This window comes from Lathyrus oleraceus, chromosome 5 (genome assembly GCF_024323335.1).
Source record: "Lathyrus oleraceus cultivar Zhongwan6 chromosome 5, CAAS_Psat_ZW6_1.0, whole genome shotgun sequence".
Lineage (NCBI taxonomy): Eukaryota > Viridiplantae > Streptophyta > Magnoliopsida > Fabales > Fabaceae > Lathyrus > Lathyrus oleraceus.
In genome coordinates this window covers 323,692,233-323,715,737 of record NC_066583.1, presented here as the reverse complement: position 1 = coordinate 323,715,737, position 23,505 = coordinate 323,692,233, and the positions used below count along the sequence as shown (strand labels likewise).

Here is a 23,505-nt window from a genome sequence, read left to right as displayed (position 1 = left end):
ACAAATAGAAGGACTTATTCCTTTATGATCGGTGATGTTGTACCCTAGTGCGGTTGGATATTTTCTTAAGATATGTAGGAGTTTTTCGGTTTCGAGCTTTCCTAGGTCTGCATTAACTATCACTGGTCGTTCAAGTTCTAAGTCTAGGAATTCATATCTCAGATTTTTGGGAAGTGTTTTCAGGTCTAGGGTTGGTTTCTTAAGGCATTGCGTAGGATCCGGTGTTATTGCTAAACATTGGTTGAGTTTGTCTTCTACAAGATAGTCAGATGATTTGTCATTTTCTAACTCTGTTTCTTTTATGCATTCATCGATGATATCCATGAAGTAACATGTATCTTCTATTGCAGGTGCTTTCAAAAATTGGGAAAGAATGAACTCAATTTTCTCTTCTCCTACTTTGAAAGTGAGTCGTCCTCGTTTTACGTCTATGATTGCACCGGCGGTTGCTAAGAATGGTCTTCCCAATATAATGGGTGTAACTTCATCTTTTCTAATGTCCATAATTATAAAATCGGTTGGAATGTAGAATTGACCTATGCGCACGGGAACGTTTTCAAGAATCCCTACAGGATATCTAACAGAACGATCTGCCAGTTGCACAGACATTTTAGTTGGTCTTAATTCTCCCATTTCAAGTCTCTTGCATATGGATAAAAGCATAACACTAATACCGGCTCCTAAATCGCATAAGGCTTTATCTATGACAAATTTCCCTATGTGACAGGGTATAAAAAAACTACCTGGATCTTTAAGTTTAGGAGGCATATTCTAGATTATAGCGCTACATTCAGCAGTGAGTGTAACAGTTTCGCTATCTTCAAGTTTTCTTTTATTAGAAAGAATTTCTTTTAAGAACTTAGCATATGAGGGCATCTGCGTAATAGCTTCTGTAAACGGAATTGTGACGTTTAATTGTTTCAGTAGGTCAACAAATTTTTTAAATTGGCCCGCATCTTTGGTTTTAATAAGCCTTTGAGGGTAAGGGATAGGTGGTTTATAAGGTGGTGGAGGTACATAAGGTTCTTTCTTTTCTACGGTTTCCTTATTACTCTCTTCCTTTTCCTTAGGCGTACTTTCTTCCTCAGTTGAATTTTTAGAGTTTTGGTTTTCAGTTCTTGGATCTACTGGTCCTTCCACTTTCGTTCCACTTCTTAGTATGATTGCATGAGCGTGGCTTTTCGGGTTAGGTTGGGGCTGTCCAGGAAATGTACCAGTTGGGGCAGCAGTAGGCGCTTGTTGTTGAGCTACTTGTGATATTTGTGTTTCCAGCATTTTATTATGGGTAGCCAAGGCATCTACTTTACTTGCTAGTTGTTTGATTTGTTCGCTAGTGTGTATATTCTGGTTTAAGAAATCTTTATTGGTTTGCTGTTGAGAAGCTATGAAGTTCTCCATCATTATTTCCAAGTTGGATTTCCTAGGAACATTATTGTTAGGTGTAGATGGGGTCGGCTTTTGATATCCAGGAGGTATAGTTGGGGCTTGATTTGGAGCTTGTCCTGGTGCGTATAAAGCATTATTACTCTTATATGAAAAATTAGGATGATTCTTCCAGTTTGAGTTATAGGTGTGCGAGTAGGGATTTCCTTGAGCATAATTCACTTGCTCTGCTTGGATTCCTGTTAGGAGTTGACAATCTGCAGGAGTGTGACCTTGGATTCCACAGACTTCGCAATTCTGAGTTGCGGCAACTACGGTGGTTGGAGGTGATACGTTCAAACTTTCAATTTTCTGGGCAAGGGCTTCCACTTTTGCATTAACATGATCAAGGCTACTTATCTCGTACATGCCACTTTTCGTTTGAGGTTTCTCTACCATTGCTCGGTCGCTTCCCCACTGATAATGGTTTTGGGCCATGCTTTCGATAAGTTGATAAGCATCGGCATAAGGTTTATCCATAAGTGCACCACCTGCTGCGGCGTCTATTGTTAACCTTGTGTTGTACAAGAGACCATTATAGAAGGTATGAATCACTAACAAGTCCTCTAAACCATGGTGTGGACAAAGTCTCATCATGTCTTTGTATCTTTCCCATGCTTCGAAAAGAGACTCGTTATCTTTCTGTTTAAATCCATTTATCTGGGCTCTCAACATAGCTGTTTTGCTTGGAGGAAAATATCGGGCAAGGAAGACTTTCTTCAACTTGTTCCATGTGGTAACTGAGTTGGAAGGAAGAGACTGAAGCCATCTTCTAGCTTTATCCCTTAACGAGAAAGGAAAAAGACGAAGTCGAATTGCCTCTGAAGTGACACCATTAGCTTTAACAGTATCAGCGTATTGGACAAATACGGATAAATGAAGGTTTGGATCCTCGGTGGGATTTCCAGAGAATTGATTTTGTTGCACTGCCTGTAGCAGCGAAGGCTTAAGTTCGAAGTTGTTTGCTTCGATTGCGGGTGGAGCAATACTCGAATGCGGCTCATCTTGCGATGGAGCGGCGTAGTCTCGAAGAGCACGAGCTGGTTCTGCCATCTTGGGTATCGGTGAAGGAAAAAGATTTTTGAGATCAGGAATTTCGATAGGAGGGAGATTGTTTGCAGCACGATATTCCCGAATTCGTCGTAAGACTCGGAGATATAGTTCGATGTCGTTGATTCGTAAGTAAAACGGCTCGCCTTGTGAGCGAGTGTGTGGCATACAAATCAACGAAAGAAGAAAAAATAAAAATTGCCTTAGTCTCTACAGCGTAATAGAAGAGTTACGATATCGACTAAATAAAAGTCCCCGGCAACGGCGCCAAAAACTTGATCGCGACTTTATGAGTCGATTGGGGTACTAACTGCAAGTGCACAGTTCTATCGCGTAGTTTTAAAAGATATCGATCCCACAGGGACTTATGAACCGATCTACAGTTTTCTAAGGTTACTTCGTAAAGCTAAGGCGGATGATACTTTGATTGTTTGGGGGAAAAGTTAAAACTAAAATAAGATCTAGGTTAAATATCAATTAAGCGGATATCGGTATGTAGTTCGTCGTAATTAGGGAATCAGGTCTTCGTTGGTTTCTTGGTTTTAAAATAAATCTTTTCAGTGGACACTATTGATTAAAAGTCTTTTCTCAAACTCTCGCTCTGTTGAATAGACCATGACTTTAAGTTAACGTAGCTGTCACTTATTAGTTAAGTCCAAAATCACTTTTTGAAAACAATAGAATCTATAGAAATTCTTTTTAAGAAAATACTAATCGTTTAAACACCCTCGTCTCAAACTCTCGCTCTGTTGACTTAGATTATATAATTAAACTCAAATGCTTAACTCTCGTTCTCACATTTAACTTTTAAAAATACTTTTTGAAAAAGGTTAGAATTTAATTAACTCTAAAAATTGCTTTCGCCCTGATCTAGAATTAATGTCCAATTTACACTGTCCAGTTAAAAACTCAAACTTTCGTTCTATTGATTTTAACTTCTTTAGTCTTTTACTCTCGTACAAAAACCTTGGTATTAAACCTGTAAATTGAGACCATAAAAAGAGTGATTTTATTTTTAAACGTAATTAAGCCAACTTAGTTTTGATTCCTTCATTCCGCTTACTTTACATACCGATACCTAAATAAATTAGCCGGACATGCTAAACATATCTAAACAATCATCATGCTTAAATAAATCCATCTCAGACAAACAATATAAATAAACAATAATGCAGGGCATATATAAATTCAAACAATAATTAAAGAACCTGAATAATTAATGGCAATCTTGAACACTCCACCACAGACCGGTTGGATTTGTTCTTGAATTCTTCAATCGGACAGGAAAAAAATAAAAAGTGAAGGAATAAAAAATCTAGGATCTAACGTAAGGCTAGATCCAGCAAAAGATACACAATAGCTTCCAGTGTAGAAACTATTGTGTGAAAAATTAATTAAGTGCTGAAAGATTGACTGGAAAAGAAAAATAAAAATTGCAGATAAAGGTAGAATGCTGAAGAAAATAGAAAGTAGTAAAAATAAAGCTATGCCAAAAACTGGGAAAAAATTCTGAACTCTTTAGGGTTCCATAATTGGTCCTATTTATACTAATCCACTTGTTTAACCGTTTCCAAAAGTGCCTTGCGTAATTGGTCTTCACGTTTCCGGAGTCAAGCGGAAGAATAGGCATCAACGTGCCTCTGTTGCGTTTTTGAAGCCAAAAATATAGGAGAACGGTGTGACGTCCGTCACACCATGTGTTACGCTCGTAACACAAGGCAGTAGGGCGTGACGCTCGTCACACCATGTGTGGCACTCGTCACAGGCTCAGCGCTCCTGGCTTTTGATTGTGGGCTGGGCTTTTGTGGATTTTGCTTCTCTTCATTCCTTTTTGCACCTCCTTTTCTTCCTTTTTCACTTATGCTTCAAATAAGCTACCTGAGATAAATAGAAGGAAAAATACCCAGTAGTATCGAATAAAATGAAATAAATTGAAGCGAATAATAATAAAATTTAATTAAATCGAGTCCCAGAATGTGATATTCTTTCATGTTATCAATAATTCAAAAAAATATATTAAATGAAGTTACAAAAATAATTAAAAATCAGATTATGAAACTAGATTTTTCAAGAAAAAGTTTGCCATTAGTCTCATATTTTTGTAACTTCAAATAAAATAGTTATGAATTTTTGAAACTATAAGAAATTAAAATAAATTAACACAGAAATAATAAAAATAGGAAAAATGCGCGCCCCTTGGATCAGTTTCATTAAATGACATGGCTACATCCAAGGGCTAAGAGGCGCGGTCTCACCATGTTCCAAAGTCAGGCGCGGAACAAAAACATTTAAAACAAGTCATCCAAACACACGGCCACAATTAGATCATTTGAGTGAGATCCAAAGGCACAAGTTCATCCACGTGGGGATGGTGGTGGAAACCACCATCTTCTCCGGCCAGCAAACGACTTTCGGCCACCACGCGCAGGCTTTTGCATGTTAATGAAAATAAGCAAACGTGGTACCAAAATGAAGCTAGGGTGATGTGCATCATCCCTGTAACCTTGGATTGTGCTCAATGTTTCTATCAAGTGATAAATCTGAGCTTGAAAATCCAGGTATCAAACTGAAATGCTTCAAATTATGAAATCAAAACCACCACTGGCCTGCCTCTTGCTCGAGGACTTTAGAAAACAGTTTAAACACAAGCAAATCAGATTGTATAGCAAGCTTTAGATCAAAACATTTTGGTGATCTACCTTTGAAGAGCAGCTTTGAACATCACGATTCCTTCAAACTTTTGCTTCTAATTTGATCTTGAGATGTAATATGAATGCAAGGTTAAGGAATAAGACTTGAAGATCAACTGATTGTGTTGAAATTCAAGCTTGAATTTGAGAAATAAAAATTAGAATTCCTTTGAGTGAGGTTAGGTTTTGATTTCAGCAGAGCTTCAGATCACCATAAGGTTGAGATTTGAATGAGGAGGAGCATGTATTTATAGCTAGAGCTGAAGCAAGCAAATGAAATGCTCGTGCGCATGAGAATTGGGTCCTCCATGCATGGGCCTGTACAAGTGCATGTGAGGCCCAAAATTGGATTGAAATGCAAGCTGATATCATTTGTAGATGGAATGGACGTGCAAAAGGCTTGTTGTTTTCTTGTGCATGAAGATACAAAGTGAATTGCATATTTAGACCTACACATTCATCTCTTCGAAAGTCCCACATGGAAAATCCAAACATGGTAGTGTGAATAATGATTAGAAAGCTCTTGACATAAGGAACAAAACCTATGTTGGGAAAAAATCCATTTGGAGTTTGGAAATTTATGAAATCTGGCCTTGAAGTTTGAGGTACAAAACACGTATAAGTTCCCTTTGAATTTTTTTTGCCAAAAGTGACCAACTTCAAGCCCTTCTTTTTTAATTATGAAAGCCTCAAATGTAAAAACCTCCAACATCAAAGTTGTATATAGTTTCAATATTATCAATATGGACTTAAATTTTGCATCATTTGGATTTTTAATGAGAAAGTTATGGGCACTTGAAGTTGGACATTTTTCAAATTCAATGGTTTTGGTCCAAAGTGACCTATAATGTTTTGTATTATCACATGTGTTTCTTTTAGGATTATGAAATTTTGTCCAACATAACATTTTAATTAGACATCTTAATCTTTCCAATTCAATTGGTCTCACCTCAAAATAATAAAAATTAAAGAAGTTAGGTCTTTGGGAAGTTGACCCAAAATTAAGGTTTCAGTCAAAATGACCTATAATGTTTTGAAATGAATGATGACCTTACAAGTTTCAAATGGATTTTTGATGAACATGAAAGTTGTTCATATGGTTCTTAAGAACATTGTTTATCTTGGGGTAATCTTCATTTGACAAACACATCAAAAGTTATGTCTCAGTGGATCTCAGATTGGTCAGATGACTTGATTGGTTAACTTCTCAAGGCCAAACTTCAAATCTTGATGAATGAATGATTGAGGATACTCACATAGGCTCATATATTCATAAAATAATGAATTCAAGAATTTCCCTTGATTGAATTTGATCAAAGGTTGAGGTTGCTTCATGAGCAAGGCATAGTCAATGCATAGTTGAATTAGGGTTTCCTTGGGAAACAAGCCTTAAGCCCTTTGGTTTATCTTGATCAAATTGGAAAATTGAGATACTTGGGAGACATATATTATGATTAGGAACCTTTTGGAACATTGTCATGCTTGTTCTCATCTTCATCTAGCCACTTTATTGAACATAGGAGCCTCCTAGGAGTAGGGGATCTCATGATTGCTTGAGCTTCAAAACAATAAGAGTTAGTGACATATTTTTGTGCTTTTGGTTAGTAAACAAAATAAGAAAAGCAATAATATACAATTCAAGCATTCTTGGTGGTCTCAAACCAACTCACACAAGTCCCAACCCTAGGGTTAAGGAGCCACACATGCTATGATCCTTGAGGCAAAGCAATGAGCAATGATATGATGCCATGAGGGATATTAGGGTCAAAATTAGGGTCTTACAGATGCCCCTATTTAAGGTCATTCTAGCCGGAGATATGAACGTTAAAATCTTCATATCTAAGAGGTAAAATGGGCTTAAATAATAACAAAGAGACGAATTTTGGTCCCTAAGAGACCTCATGATGCAGATGTATGCATGCAAAAGTTAATACTCTGTGGGGAATATGGCCACAAAGGAAAAGAAATCAGGAGAAACTGAAAATCCATAGGAGTAATACACTCACTAGGGAGACAGAGACTCTGGGTAGAAATAAGGGTAAAATGCGTGAGCAGGTCACGACTTGAGAACTTGCTGGGAGATACGAAGGGATTCCATGAAAATAAATCAATGGAAAGACTCGAGCTAACACAAAGCTGCATGTATTGGGGAATATGTCAATACAACAAAACTATCCGCGAAGGATACTTAGGATAAAAATCTGGACTCAGACGGGGATGTCCACAAAGGACTCAGTTGAGGAAGAAAAACGAGATATTACCAACACCTGGGTAATAAACTCAAAAAGAGACATGTCATCTAAAACACTGGTTACTAGGAGAAAGAACAACATGCTCAGGGAGATAGAATATCTAAGACCGGTATAAGGGTGAGAGATATCAATCATCCGAAACATCTAAGGAGGACCCAAAAGGCATATATCAACTCAGGAAAAATCTGACTCCAAAGGGGATAAAAAGTCATAATAGGGAGCAGAAGGAAGGAACACCAGGGATACCGGTTAATGGGCATATAATAGGTGACCAACCAGGTGTGAATTGGGAAAATATCCAAGACACTCATCATCCGAAAAGGAGGGATGAAAAAGAAAACTCAATTTACAGGATGGGCATTCGATTCAATAAGGAAATACGAATCTTACTCAACTGGGGAAGAAAAAGACTTCGACTGAAGAGTGCATGAGATATATTATCTATTACCATCAGAACATAGATAACATACTCGCATGGAAGATTATCCACAACCGGTTACTAGGTTAATAAAGGATAAATCATCCGAAAAGAAAGGGCATCGGGATACCGGGTACTGGGTATAAAATGATGACAAATCCAAAGGAGAAAACGATCATTACCAAACAAGGGTAAATGAAAGATGACTTGCGGGGGATGAATTTCTTAACAAAAGCAATTATCCGAGAGATATATCACCGGTTACTGGGTGGTATACTCAAAAATGAAGGAATATCAATACCGAATATTGGATAAAGATAACCAACAAAGAGGGGATTACATCTACCGGTTACTGGGTAGAAGACCACAGATATAGGACTTACAACTACTGATTACTAGGTAGAAGGCCACAGAAATATCCACTGGGGAAAAGATGAACAATTACTGGTTATTGAGCAATTGAACAACTAAACCACAAGGAACTGCATGGGAATAACAAGAAAGGAGTCAATCTAGGAACACACTAGAAAGACATAATCGAACAAGACTCAACCCAATGAGGATATAACTCAGGGGAGTAATTCCATCTAGATACACAACTAGGGAGGAAACCGAAACAAAAATCATCCACGAGGATATAACTCAGTGGGGAATATAGAAGGAAAGATAGACACTTTCTGCCTATAGGGCTGGCTCTATATGGAGAGATCAGACTCAAACATCTGGTTGGGGTAGAATATTTCACCAACAACAGGAGATAACAAGCAAATATATATGGTAAAGAATGCAACATGAATATCTGAATGCTATGATTATGCATGTATATGCATGGTTTATGTATGATCAATGCTGACAAACAGACATATCTAACACAAACGAGTCCGAGATCAATGGACGGACATCCGGTATAACATCTCAAAAGAGAAAGGCCAAGCCCACAAGAGAGATCAACTCTGGTGGGAAGCAACAAATACCAGGAGACACAGACCGCCGCTGGGGACAAAGACCGCTGCTGGGAATAAGCAAAGGTCACAACTATTAACCACCGGGGAAAGGCAAAAGTCTCCGCTGGGGAAAATGCAGAGATATCAATAAGATCTGCTATTGAACAGACAAAAGATCCATCGTAGAGGAAACTCTACTGGGGAACTTATCAGGGGATGATATAAAACTCCATGGGGAACAACAACCAAACGGATACACATCAATCAAGCATTCTCTTCTAACTGCTGGAGAAACCAACCCTGCTGAGGAAGAAAACAACACATCTTCCTCAAAATCCCTCAATATTGGAAAATATCTTCCACTCGGAGGGGATACAAATGCCCATGCTAGGATCAAGCAACTCTACATGGGATGGTCTGCAAGTGACCAAACTGGGGATAATCTGCTGCAAGCAACCCTACTGGGGTGAGTTGTAGCAAACCTGCCAGGGAGAAACCACAAGTATCTCTAGAGTAACTGTCTTGGCTAAATCCTTCAACAACACGTGCCATGCTAGGGATGAAAAAGGAACAAATCCTTCACTAACTGCTCTAGGCAACCACTGCTGAGGAGATATCTGAAAGATAACTTTGCAAGGAACACATGCTTACTCTACCGAGGACTTCTACTCATGCTGGGAATTCCTACTTACTGGGGAAAGAAAAATTTCCTCAAGAAAAGATAGCATATCGACTTTTATCTATCTATAAGGGATTTTAGGTCAGTCCACACAAGGGATGACAACCATATAATTGATAAACACAAATGCTAGCGCCTGATATAGAGTTATACACATCTCTAAAAGATCAAGGCCAGAACTCCAGACTCTATGGGGATCTGATAATGTATTATTCTGCTCTTTCTGCACTAGCTGAGGAGACAACTTGAAAGATGATGAAGAGGATACAAACATGCCAGAACATGAACAAATGTCTTACCCTTCAGGAGATCATACTATCCTTGTGAGAGCACTGAAGACATTCCATTTATCCTTTCAGTCATTGTGAATGTTCACTTTGCTTAAAAACAGTTTATAAAACTATATTAGTTTAAAACAATGATATTTATCAATTAAAACATGCAAACATTTGTTAAACAGAAACAAATAAGAGTGCAAAGAATTGGATAAAGGCTCAAATTTATTTGATAGAATGGTAGTCCGCAAATGGCGAGACTCCATGGATCTTTACAAATTTGAAATTGGTGATATATATTGGAAAAAAGGCTACATTGAACATAATGACCATTTCTCCACCAACTCTGAATCCAATGTATTGGAAGCTTCAATTGACGATGACTGAGCGAGAACCTTTGACAGAAGCCACTGGTAGAACGAAGTCTTGTCAGGATGCAGTTACTTGCCAAATCCCTAATTTTTGCCTAGATTGCCCCAAGGTGAGGTACTCAATCTAGCGGGATACATATATTCATTGTTTATGTCTCTAACTTTTGCCTGGACCGCCCTTTTGGGTTTTTAATCCACCGAGACACTCATTTTTTCCCAAGCCGCCCTTTCGGGTTTTCAACTTAGTGAGCTATTCTATTTTTATTTTAGGCAAAGTATTTCTTGACTGCATCTGAATTCACAGGACGAGTGAAATCCTCCCCATCCATAGTTGTAAGCATCAAAGCAACGCCTAAAAAGGCTCTTTTAACAACATATGGACCTTCATAGTTTGGAGTCCACTTGCCCCTGGAATCGGGCGTGAAAGACAAGACTTTCTTGAGCACGAGGTCACCTTCTCGGAAGACACGAGGCTTGACCTTCTTATCAAAGGCTTTCTTCATCCTCTGCTAATATAACTGACCATGACACATGGCAGTCAATCTCTTCTCTTCTAGCAGATTCAATTGGTCATAACGACTATGAACCTATTCAGCTTCAGTCAACTTGGATTCCATCAAGACTCTCATTGATGGGATCTTAACCTCCACGGGGAGCACAACCTCCATGCCATATACAAGAGAGAAAGGAGTTGCCGTTGTTGAAGTGCAGACAGATGCACGATAACCATGCAAAGCAAATGGCAGCATCTCATGGCAATCTTTGTACGTAACAACCATCTTCTGGATAATCTTCTTGATGTTCTTATTAGCAGCTTCAACAACCCCATTCATCTTGGGTCTGTAGGGAGAAGAATTATGATGCGCATCCTTGAACTCGCTACACAGCTCTTTCATCATCTTGTTGTTCAAGTTAGCTCCATTATTAGTAATGATCTTGTCTGGCACACCATAACGGCATATGAGTTGGTTCTTGATAAACTTCATAACCACATGCCTGGTCACGTTCGCATATGATGTCGCTTCAACCCACTTGGTGAAATAATCAATTGCTACGAGAATAAAACAGTGATCGTTCGACGCCTTTGACTCTATCATGCCAATCATGTCAATTCCCCACATGGAGAAAGGCCATGGTGATGAAATAACATTCAAAAGTGTGGGGGGATATGAATCTTATCTACAAAATCTCTATATGGGATGAGGCCAGGCTGATTCGTCTCCCATTCACCCTTAATCTGATTAACAACAAGGGTCGAATCACCATAAACATCCAGATGTTTGATCCTAAAATCAATACATTCCTCCAAACCCATAATACAGGCCTCATACTCCGCCATATTATTCGTGCATTTGAAAGTTAGCCTTGCTGTAAAAGGAAAATGTGTGCCCTGAGGAGTAATAATCACTGCCCCAATACCATTTCCATATTGATTAACAACACCATCAAATACCATACCCCATCGGGAACCAGGTTCTCGCCCTTCGTCGAGCGTAGGCTCATCGCAATCTTTCATCTTCAAATACAGAATCTCCTCATCGGGGAATTCGTACTGAACAGACTGATAATCCTCAATTGGTTGATGTGCTAAGTGGTTAGCCAAGATACTACCTTTAATAGCTTTTTGAGCTCGATACTCAATATCGTACTCAGACAACAACATCTGCCAACGGGCAATCCTCCCAGTTAAAGCAGGCTTCTCAAAGATATACTTGATTGGATCCATTTTGGATATCAACTAAGTCGTATGATTCAACATATAATGGCGTAAACGCTTAGCGGCCCAAGCCAAAGCACATCATGTCTTCTCAAGCATTGAGTACCGAGACTCACAATCAGTGAACTTCTTACTCAAGTAGTATATAGCATATTCTTTCTTTCCTGATTCATCTTGTTGACCCAGTACACAACCCATAGAGTCATCAAGCAAGATCAAGTACATAATCAATGGTCTCCCTTCAACAGGCAGAGACAGAATTAGAGGCTCAGACAGATACTCTTTGATACTGTCAAAGGCTTTCTGGAAATCCTCGGTCCAATCATGACGCTGATCCTTCCGGAGGAGCTTGAATATAGGCGCACATGTGGCAGTCATGTGGGATATAAATCTGGAAATATAATTCAAGCGGCCAAGAAAACCTCTGACTTGCTTCTCAGTTTTGGGCACATGCATCTCTTGTATTGCTTTGACCTTGGAAGAATCAACCTCAATACCTCTTTCACTGACAATAAAGCCCAATAACTTGCCAAAACGGACTCCAAATGTACACTTGTTCGGATTCAGACGGAGTTTGTACTTCCTCAAGCGCTGAAAAAGCTTCAACAAGTGCTCTACATGTTCAACTTCCGTTCTCGACTTTGCAATCATATCATCAACAAACACCTCGATCTCCTTGTGCATCATATCATGAAATAAGGTAGTCATAGCTCGTTGATACGTGGCTCCGACGTTCTTCAAATCGAAGGGCATCACTCAATAACAGAATGTTCCCCAAGGTGTGATGAATGTTGTCTTCTCCATATCCTCGGGTGCCATTTTAATCTGATTATAACCGGAAAATTCGTCCATAAATGAGAAGACATTGAATTTACTTGTATTATCTACCAACATATCAATGTGTGGTAGAGGAAAATCATCTTTCGGACTAGCTTTATTCAAGTCTCGACAGTCCACACACATTCGGACTTTTCCATCTTTCTTAGGCACGGGCACAATATTGGCCACCCATTGAGGATATGTAGAAGTCACCAGAAACCCCGCATCAATTTGCTTCTGAAATTATTCTTTAATCTTCACTGCCATATCAGGATGAGTTCTTCCGAGCTTCTGCTTCACAGGCACACACTTAGGCTTCAATGGCAAGAAATGTTGCACGATATCAGTATCTAGACCAGGCATGTCTTCATACGACCAGGCAAAGACGTCAACATATTCTCGTAGCAACTCAATCAACCCCTTATTAATAGACTCTTCAAGGAGTGCCCCAATCTTTACTTCACAAACACAGTCTTCAGTCCCCAAGTTAACTGTTTCCAGATTCTCAAGATGCGGCTGAATGATCTTCTCCTCGTGCTCAAGCAGACGGGTAATCTCATCAGGAATCTCTTCAATATCATATTCTTCGGCCTCAAATACAGGGAACTCAAAGTTGGGAGATGGCGTTGGATCATTATGTTCAATGGGTTTGATCAACCTGCATAATGATTTTGAGTATAAAAGAGGTTTCAGAATTCAAACAAGGCAAATCATTATGCAGATGAAAAGATTGATTTTATTCTTTTTTTTAGGGTTTTATGGTGATCACCAATTTCATGCAGAAAGCAAAAAGGGAAAATAATTTGGAAAAACAAACATTTAACATGTAATTTTTGAAGGAATATCATTGTATTAAATCAAATTGCCAACAATGCCATCACTTCTCCTTTTCGCATGGGAGAAGGGTTTTTAAACAAAATGAACATATTACGTGGACTTGTGGATAACTGTTGGAACATCAACAACGACCCAATTATTGCAGATTCCACCAGGTATGATGAAGTTGCCAATATCTTCCTCTTCATCATCTTCAACAATGACAACGGCCTCTTGGTCTTCAACCGTGTGGATAAAACCACCATTCTGGAACAGCCCACGCTCATTAGAAACACCTGAAGAATACCCTATGCCAGCTCGGGATTTATTATCTTCCAGCTTTATCAATTTTCCTAAACCAGTAGTTGCACCATGCTCAATGGCCAACTTAGCATCATTTGTTGGTTCTAAGTGTTGGCAACAATTTTGGTAAAACAAAGAGTGTTCACAAGATGTTATGTGTGATGTCTTAACATAAGATATCCTGTGTACCTGCCAGAGTTCAAGAACATGATCATGCAGGATTGTTTCAGAATGTCATACACAAGGTCATGGCTTCTGATAATGTGTTTCTGCTGGAGTTGAAATGGAAAACATAATTATGCAGGATTGTATCAGGATGTCATACACGATGTCATGACATCTGATGTGTTTGTACCTGCTGGAAATTATAAAAGGAATTATGGAATTATGCAGGATTGTTCCAGGATGTCAGACCCGATGTCATGACATCCTATACACAGAACATTCAGTGTGAATGTCTGGTGTTTTGTGATTGCACAATTAATGGCAATCTATGTATGATTGAAGATCTGATTTGCAGGCGCATTCAATCATTGATTACAACCTGATTTACTTATTTTCCAAGGAGATCTAACCAGCTGTCATGAGAAGATTTAATTGGAAAATAGATTTAGGATTTTCAAGATGTCCAAGCCCAGCTGAATGCTTCTATAAAAAGGGACTTAGAAAACCTGTTTTAGAACCCAACCAATACTGAGCGAAATATAGAGAAAGAGCTAGGGTTTGTGTCTTGTTTAGTCATAAGACTTGTAAGCCATTCAAGTCATCTTTTGATGATTGAATTGGACTGATTTGTGGTTGTAATTTGTCACTCTAAATCTGTTAAGCAAGAGTGTGTGTCTACTTGATCAAAGTTATGAAGCAAGATCAAGTGTGTGTCTACTTGATCAAAGCTGTGAAGCAAGATCAAGTGTGTGTCTTCTTGATTGAAACTGTGAAGTAAAATCAAGAGTGTGTTATTGAAAAGTGTCTTCTTTTCTCAAGGGATTGTTGTTTAAGATCACAGGTGTGATTGTAGGGAAGTGAGTGGGTTCTCATATCTAAGAGTGCTTAGGTAGAAATTGCACGGGTAGAGATTAGGTGAGAAAGACTGTAACTTGTTGAAGTGTATGGAGAGTCTTTGAACTGATTCTATTTTAGTGAATTTCCTTCCTGGCTTGGTAGCCCCCAGACGTAGGTGAGTTGCACCGAACTGGGTTAACAATTTCTTGTGTCTTTTGCTTTACCATTCTGTATCTTTATCCTGTTTGTGTTCTCAGATATTAGTGTCGTGACATTACCTTCGACATCTTATATTTGATACCATAATTTCATCACTGTAGGAAGCAAATAAAGAAGGTCCTTTCCTTGAAGGCTCGATAATAGATAAGGCTTGGAACGGAGTCCCAACCTCATCCTCAGCATCAATATAGGAAAAGGAAGATAAATAGCTAACCAAGAGAGCCTTCTCTCCCCCTATCACCACCAACTTCTTGTTTTTGACAAACTTCAACTTCTGGTGTAGGGTGGATGTCACGACGCCTGCCTCGTGAATCCATGGTCTGCCAAGCAAACAGCTATATGATGGGTGGATATCCATGACCTAGAAAGTGATCTGGAAATCACTAGGTCCAATCTTGATCGGGAGTTCAACTTCACCTATCACAGTTTTCCTCAATCCATCAAAAGCTTTCACTACCACTCCACTCTGCCTCATGGGAGGCCCCTGGTAAGAAAGTTTGGCAAGAGTGGATTTTGGCAACACATTGAGCAATGATCCTGTGTCCACCAACACATTGGACAAGGCATCATCCTTATAGTTTATAAAAATGTGTAGAGCCAAATTGTGGTCTTTTCCATCCTCGGGAAGATCAGCATCACAGAAGCTCAAATTGTTGCAAGCAGTTATGTTTGCAACAATGCTATCAAATTGCTCAATAGTGACATCGTGGTCCACATATGCCATGTCCAACACCCTCTGCAAAGCTTTGCGGTGCGGCTCAAAATTCATCAGCAAAGATAAGACAGATATCTTTGATGGAGTTTGTAGCAGCTGATCAACATCATTATATTCGCTCCTTTTGATGAGCCTCGGAACCTCATCACAGTCCTCTTTCAAAATGCCATGCTGGCCAACCAGGATAGGAGCTTTAACAGTTTTATCAATAACAGGGTCAACACCCTTCACAACAAGTGCCGGATTAGAAGAAGAAGTCCCCACGGGACTGGCAGGATTAACCACAACAGTTCTTCTCACGACATCTTCGTAGGGTTTCGACTGCGCCGAGAAAACACGACCACTACGGGTCACACCACTAACATCTGAGATACTCACAACAGAGGTAGAGGGAAACAACACCTCCTTCCCATCTTCTAGCATGACTGCATTGTACATGTAAGGAACAACTTTATCTGAAGAATACGGGACCGGACCCACTGACTTGATTACAAGAGATGGAGAAACCTTCTTCTTGTTGCCATCATATTTGACGATAACATGCTATGGTATTCTGAAAACAGGAGAAATAACATCAACTTCATCCTCATTTCGATTCTGAAGTATCTCGATCATTCCCTTGGATGTCCTTCCTTACTTGTCGGCATCCTCTCTCGTTGACAGTGCACACCTGGAACCTGTCATGGTCATCCTCATAATGACTGTATCCACACAATAGTCTGTGCATCTCAACCAAAGATTACCTGATATCATTGACATACATGACTTTATATTTGCCAGGGCAACCTTTGACCATATTCACAGCAGCTTTCCCATGCTCGGGCAATGGGTTCTTCTTGACATTAGGACCTACGTCCTCGAAAAACAAAATCCCACTTCTCACAAGGTCTTGCACTTTGGTCTTCAGGGGATAGTAATTCTCCACATCATGTCCGGGAGCACCAGAATGATATACATAATGTAATTCGGGCTTGTACCACCACTGAGGGTTGGTCGGTACAGCGGGTGGGTCTCGTGGAGTAATTAACTTTCTATCAATCAGAGATGGATAGAGTTCAGCGTATGACATCGGAATTGGATCAAAAGTGACCCTCTTCCTCTCATAGTTGGTGCTGGTGTTATTTTTGTTTCGAGGCTGGTAGGCCTGCTGTTGTGGACGATGATGTTGTTGATATTGTTGATGTTGTTGTTGGTGGTGGTGGTGAACTTCCCGAAAAGAAGGTGCTATATGAGCCATCTGGTGCTGGTTAACGACAAGGCGCACATTCTTCCTCTTCACAAAGGGCCTTCGTTTAATATGGGAGGACACAGCATGTGCCTCTCCCTTCTTCTTTGCAAAGCCCCATATCTCTTTGCCGAAGAGCTTTCATCCCTAGACAAACGTCCTTTACGGACTCCTTCCTCTAGCCTCATTCCCATATTCACCATTTCGGTGAAGTCCGAGGGAGCACTAACAATCATCCTCTTATAATAGAAAGAACTCAAAGTCTTCAAAAATATCTTTGTCATTTCTTTCTCTTCAAAGGGTGGTGCGATCTGAGCGGCCAACTCACGCCATCTCTGGGCGTACTCTTTGAAAGTCTCCTTCTCTTTCTGGGACATCGCCCTCAGCTGGTCCCTATCGGGAGCCATATCCACACTATACTTATATTGCTTGACGAAAGCTTCGCCAAGATCATTGAAGGAGCGGATGTTCGCACTGTCCAAACCCATGTACCACCGGAGTGCAGCACCGGACAGGCTGTCCAGGAAGTAGTGGATAAGAAGTTGGTCATTCTCAGTTTGCGTTGACATCTTGCGAGCATACATCACAAGATGGCAGAGAGGTCATGTGTTTCCCTTGTATTTCTCAAAGTCAGGTACTTTGAACTTAACAGGGATTTTAACATTGGGCACAAGGCACAACTCAACAGCACTCTTACCAAAGAGGTCTTTACTCCTCAAAGTCTTCAGTTTCTTGCGCAGCTCAAGGAATTGGTCGTTCATCGCGTCCATCTTCTCATAAACATCGGGGCCCTCAGACGGCTCAGAATGATACATGGTGTCTTCAACTCTAGGTAAAGTATGCACAACGAGAGGTGGCACAAAAAGGACCGGGCTAGATGCCGGCAGGGAAGCGAGAGTTGGAGCAAACCCCTCGGGCACAAAGTTAGTGGGCATCCCCCACGGGAACCCAGCTGGCATAGTTGGAGCGAAGTGGGCAGTTGCGGCAGGCACTGTTAAGGAAGCTACCTCAGAAGTAACAGTCCTTGCGGGAGGAGTTGTAGGAGTTGGCGATGATTGGCTCTGAGCAGCCAACACTGACTCCATCATGGCAGTCAGCCTAGCTATCTCGTCCTTCAGTTCTCTATTCTCTTGTTCCAGATGCTCCATTAGTCTTTGAAAGTTGGCTCTTGTGTTATACAGGTGCGTCAGCTTGTCTTCAAAATAAATGAAGAGTAAAAAGTTAGACCACTGATCAGAGCTGAACAAAACCGGCTTATGCATATGATGCATGCAATGTTTGTGCGTATGATTTATTTTTATCAGAGGAACTTTATAGAGATCTATTTGCAAATATTTGGAAATATTGATCTTTTAAGACATATATATGGAATACTCATAATAATAATATTTGGAAAAAAATTTACACCAAAGAAGTAGTATAGTTTTGGTAACCAAATATAATACAAGAGGAAAGGAGAATAAACATCCTATGGAGCCCTAGGAGCAATCGTCCAAAGCTCTCGAGATCGGAAGGTAAGCTGCACGAAGCCTCTTCACCTCTCTCTCATAAGCTGCCTCCATATCGGCCTTCTCCTTGGCGAGTCGATCATACTTCCTCTTCCAAAACATGGATGACTGAGGAAGAATAGAAGTAACCACATCATCAGGCTCATCAATAACCTGATGCTCCAGAAATTCTATCACAGCATCCTTATCTCTGAGTTGCTGAAGTAGCTCTTCTCGTTCACGAACCCAAGCACGCGAACGATCTTCATCTCTCAACTCCTCTACTCCTTGGTTAGGGAGGGTTGAAGGCCCAACCATAACCATAGAGGTAGGTCTCGGATAGTCATATGGTATGCGGTACTCAAGCGCTCTCTTCCTCACCCAAGAGGTGTAGGGTTCCAAAGCAATACAATTCTTCGGACCAAGCTCTTTCCTTCCCTTCTTATGAACCTTGCGCCAAGCGCGGACCATCATGCCCTTCAAGTTCTGGGGATCTTTACCCTCTTGAAATAACACACATTCCAACAAAATGTTATTAGGTTTATCCTTTAAGGGGAACCCAAGCTAACGGCGGGCCAAAATAGGTTTGTAGTTAATTCCACCACATGTACCAAGAAGAGGCACATTGGAGAATTCACCACAAGAGTCAATAACCTGGACACCATCATACACACAGTTATACCAAGAGATATCATCATTAGTGAGAGACATAAGTCTCATGGACCACCGTAGACATCCCTTGTTCTCCTTGAAGGCAAGCGTCTGAGGCAAGTGCGAAATAAACCACTTGTACAACAGAGGCAAACAACACACAATGGTACCACCACCCTTTGCATTCCTCATATGCAAAGAGAAATAAGTTTCACCCAACATAGTCAGAACGGGATTAAGAGTAGAGAAAATCCTAATAGCGTTCACATCCATAAAGTTGTCGATGTTGGGGAATAACACTAGCCCATAGATGAGAAGTACAAATATGGCCTCAAAGGCGTCCTCACTCATGGCCTTCCCAAACAAAGTAGCTTGGGCAATGAGAAAATCAGATGGGAGACCTTGAATTCCATCTTTGGTAGTCATATAAGCACCAATATTAGATACATCTATATGAAGCAGATCAACAATATATTGGGAAGAAGGAACCCTCTTCAAGCCACTGAATGACGACTGATCTAAGATAGGTGAAGCAACGGTACAGAGGATCATAGAACTGCACCAACATACTCATCAGACCTTCATCCACCTGAGTAGTAAGAATAAACAGAAGCTTCCCATGGCGAGCTTTGAACTCCAAAGGCTCTAATACATAAGTGTAAGACCCCAATTTTGTCCCTAAGATCCCTCATGGCATCATAACATTTCATTTGCATAGCCTCAAGGATCATTAGCATCTTGGTTCCCTTTGCCTTTGGGTGGGACCTTCTGTGAGTGGCTTGAGATCACCAAGCATGCTGGAATTGTATATCATTGCTTTTCTCATTTTGTTTACTAACCAAAAACACAAAAATATGTCACTAACATCTTTTTTTCGTAGCTTGAGCAATCACAAGGTCCAAAGCTTCTGAGGGATCATTGGTACAAAGACATGGTCAAGAGGAGATGATAGCAAGCATGGTAATGGTTCCCAAAGCTCTCATCCATCAAATGTGCCTCCCTAGTACCTCAATTCATCATTTTGATCAAAGCAAGTCAAAGGGTTTGAGATCTTGTTCTTCAGAGAGACCCTAATTCATCTATACATCACAATGCCTTGCTCATGAAGCAACCTCAGCCCATGGTCAACTATAATCAAGGGAAGTTCTTTAACTCTTAATTTCATGCATATTTGAACTTATTTTAGTGTCCTCAATCATCAATTCATCAAGATATGGGTTGTGGACTTGAGAAGTTGATCAGTCAATTCATCTGACTATTTTGAAATGCACTGAAACCTAAATTTTTATGTATTGGTCAAATGGAGATGGTTCCAAAAGAAAGAATGTTCTTAAGGACAATATGAACAACTTTCATGTTCATCAAAAATTTATTTGAAGCTTGTAAGGCCATCTGCCATTCCAATACATTATAGGTCATTTTGACTGAAACCCTAATTTTGGGTCAGCTTCCCAAGGACATAACTCATTCATTTTTTTATGATTTTGAGGTGGGATCAAATGCATTGGAAATCTTAAGATGTCTACTTCAAATTTTATGTTGAACAAAAGTTTAAAATCTCAAAGGAAATACATGTGATAATGCAAGACATTATAGGTCCTTTTTGACCAAAGGCATTAAAAGGCAAAAAAGTACAACTTCAAGTGCCCATAACTCTTTAATCAAAAATCCAAATGATGCAAAATGTAAGTCCATTGTGAGTGTCTTGAACATATCTACAACTTTGATATTGGAGATTTTTTCATTTGAGGCTTGCATCATCAAAACAGAAGGGCTTGAAAGTTGGCCAATTTTAGAAACCTTGCCTTGACATGTCATGCACCTTGCACTTTAAACTCAAATTTCATAAATTTCCACACTTCCAATGAGTTTTTGTCCAACATAACATTTGTTCCTTATACAAAGACCTTTTCAACCATTACCCCTATGCCTATGTTTGGATTTTCTAAATGGTATTTTCGAAGAGATGTTTGTTTAGGTACAAATGAGGAATTCACTTGAAATCTTGGTGCATAAGCAATTGCCTTGCAAAGTCACACGTCCAAATTCATTTGGCTGATGCTCAGAGTTCATTTGGCATTGTTTTTGGGCCTTGTGCATGATCATGCAAGCCCAGGCAATGAAGCTTCACATGCCATGCACACGGATCATTTCACACTCTCCTTGCCATTTCCTCTATAAATAGAGACCTCATTCCATTCATTTCACACGCCTAATTCAACCTGAAATGCTGCAGAATTCTTTCCATAGCCATCACTAAAGAAGCAAGTTCATTTTTCTCAATTTTTTCAGATTTGAAATTCAACTTCATTTGGTTGAATTCTTAGATCTAATGCTTCTAAACCTTCATCATTTATCTCATTGAACTTCTGTTTTAGCAAAGCAAGCAAGGCATCATGCTCAAATTACCAGAACTCAAGCTTCCATTCCAACTGGTATTTTCTTCGATTCTCTTAAACCATTGACCTATTGGCTTAGATTTTGTGTTGGCTGAAGTCCTCTCAATAGAGGCATCATGTTTATGCTTTTATTTTTTGAAATTCATTGAGTTCATGATGAACACCATATTTTTCAATTTCTGATTTCTCAAACCATAGAAATCTAGAATGAAAATGGATGGTACAGGGATGATGTACATCATCCCAGCTTTCTAATGATGTATAGATCGCATGATTTGGTTAAGGTTTGGATCTCTGTAAATCTGGCCGGAAATTGCATGCTCACCGGAGAAGACGGTGGCTCCGGTGGCTACTTCATTGCCAGATTTAATCTGGACTGTGTGATGGTGTTTCCAGATTCGATCCCGTGCGTCCAATGTTATGACCTTTTTAAATGCATCCTGCGCTTCAGTTGACCACGGCACACGGTAGGCGCGCATCTTTGGAGCGTGTGATCTGCCAGCTCAATGAATGAACTCAGATCTAACGCTCCATGTTTTTTTGCATTTTTATTTTCTGATTTTAATTTCTTTAATTCCAATTATTTTCAAAAATTAATATCTTTTTCATTTTTAATCCAAAAATTATGGGACCAATTGCATTATTTCCCAAATAAATTCTAATTTCTATTTTTGATTTTTATTATTTTTTATTTTGTCATTTGATATTTTTTTGTGAATTTTCTCTTTTCTGGTTATTTTTAATTCATTTTAAATAGTTTTTGATATTCAAAAAATGCAAAAATATTTTCCTAACCTATTTGAATGATGATGGATCTATGAAAAATATTCTCATCAATTTTTGAATTGATTTGAGATTTTAATTCAATTAGGTTATTTTTATTCATTTTTAATTGATTAAAAATAGTTTCTGTTTTTTAAAAATGCTGAAATTTTTTGTCAAAACTTTGCTTGACCTTGTTGAACTTAGGATAAATTACTTGGACCTTTCAAGATTGATTTGAAGTAATTTTGAAGTTTGACCTTTTCTTTTATTTTTAATTCAAGTTTAGTTTAAATATTAAAAAATGCCAAAAATAGTTTATTCATTTCTTGACTCCCAATCTTCATCTCACTTCTGTTTTTGATTGTTTGACCTTGACTTTCCATGTTATTGGTCAACATATGAGGATTGGTACATTATATTTCATTTAATGCATTTTAATTTTGCCATTTCCATTTCTCTTATCCATTTTCTTCTTATTCATCTTCTTCTTCTTTTCTTCTTGATCAATGAGTTGAAGGTTGATAAGTTAGCATTGGTTAGGGAGATTTAACCTTCCTTGATTCAAATCTAATTTATCTTGATCAATTGATCAAGTGAATGGCTTTGCATTAAGGATAGGTTGTCTTCTAAATCATGCAAAAGGCTTAAACCAATACAAGATCAATTCTCATTTTCTTTTTGGCATGGCAAGTTGTTGGGACTTGGTTCACTAATCAAGACTCCTAACTTGTGTTTGTTTCCTACATTATTATTGACCGGCCTCAGATAGTTGTGACTTCTACATAAGTCCAATTACGATTGCTTAACATAGGGCTAAATTTGCCTTATGGCACACTAACTACTAACACTAACTATTGACAATTAACATTTACTTTATGCAATTTACTTTTATGCAATTTACTTTTCTTGCACATATTATCCATTTGCTTTTCTCTTTGCTCACTTGAGCACATGTTTATGTTAATGCCATTTGCCTTTTTGCTCACTTGAGCACATAATTGTGTATATATTATTGTGCTTGTGTTTTTGTTTGATTGTTGTGGACCAAATGCAAAGAAATGGACTTAGTTTCTAGGACCTTCCCTATGCAAAGAAATGGAGAATTGGACTTAGATTCTAGGACCTTTTCCTTATGCAAAATCTCTAAACTCGCTTTTATGCAATTTAATGATGAAGATGGATTAGAAGGACCAAATCTCTAAACTCACTCTTGTCCATTCTTGTTTTACTTCATGGAACTTTTAATGTGTGTGCTTTTGTGCTAGGGATGCTATGAGCTCAATTGA

The 23,505-nt window shown here is 39.1% G+C and overlaps 1 non-coding gene across 1 annotated transcript; it reads left to right on the top strand.

Annotated features, from left to right (window-relative positions):
• Window positions 1–1,990: 1,990 nt before the first annotated feature.
• On the top strand, window positions 1,991–2,097 carry LOC127088464 (small nucleolar RNA R71). Its single transcript, XR_007790298.1, has one exon. It is a non-coding gene; the product is annotated as a small nucleolar RNA R71 (small nucleolar RNA).
• The last annotated feature ends 21,408 nt before the right edge of the window (window positions 2,098–23,505 follow it).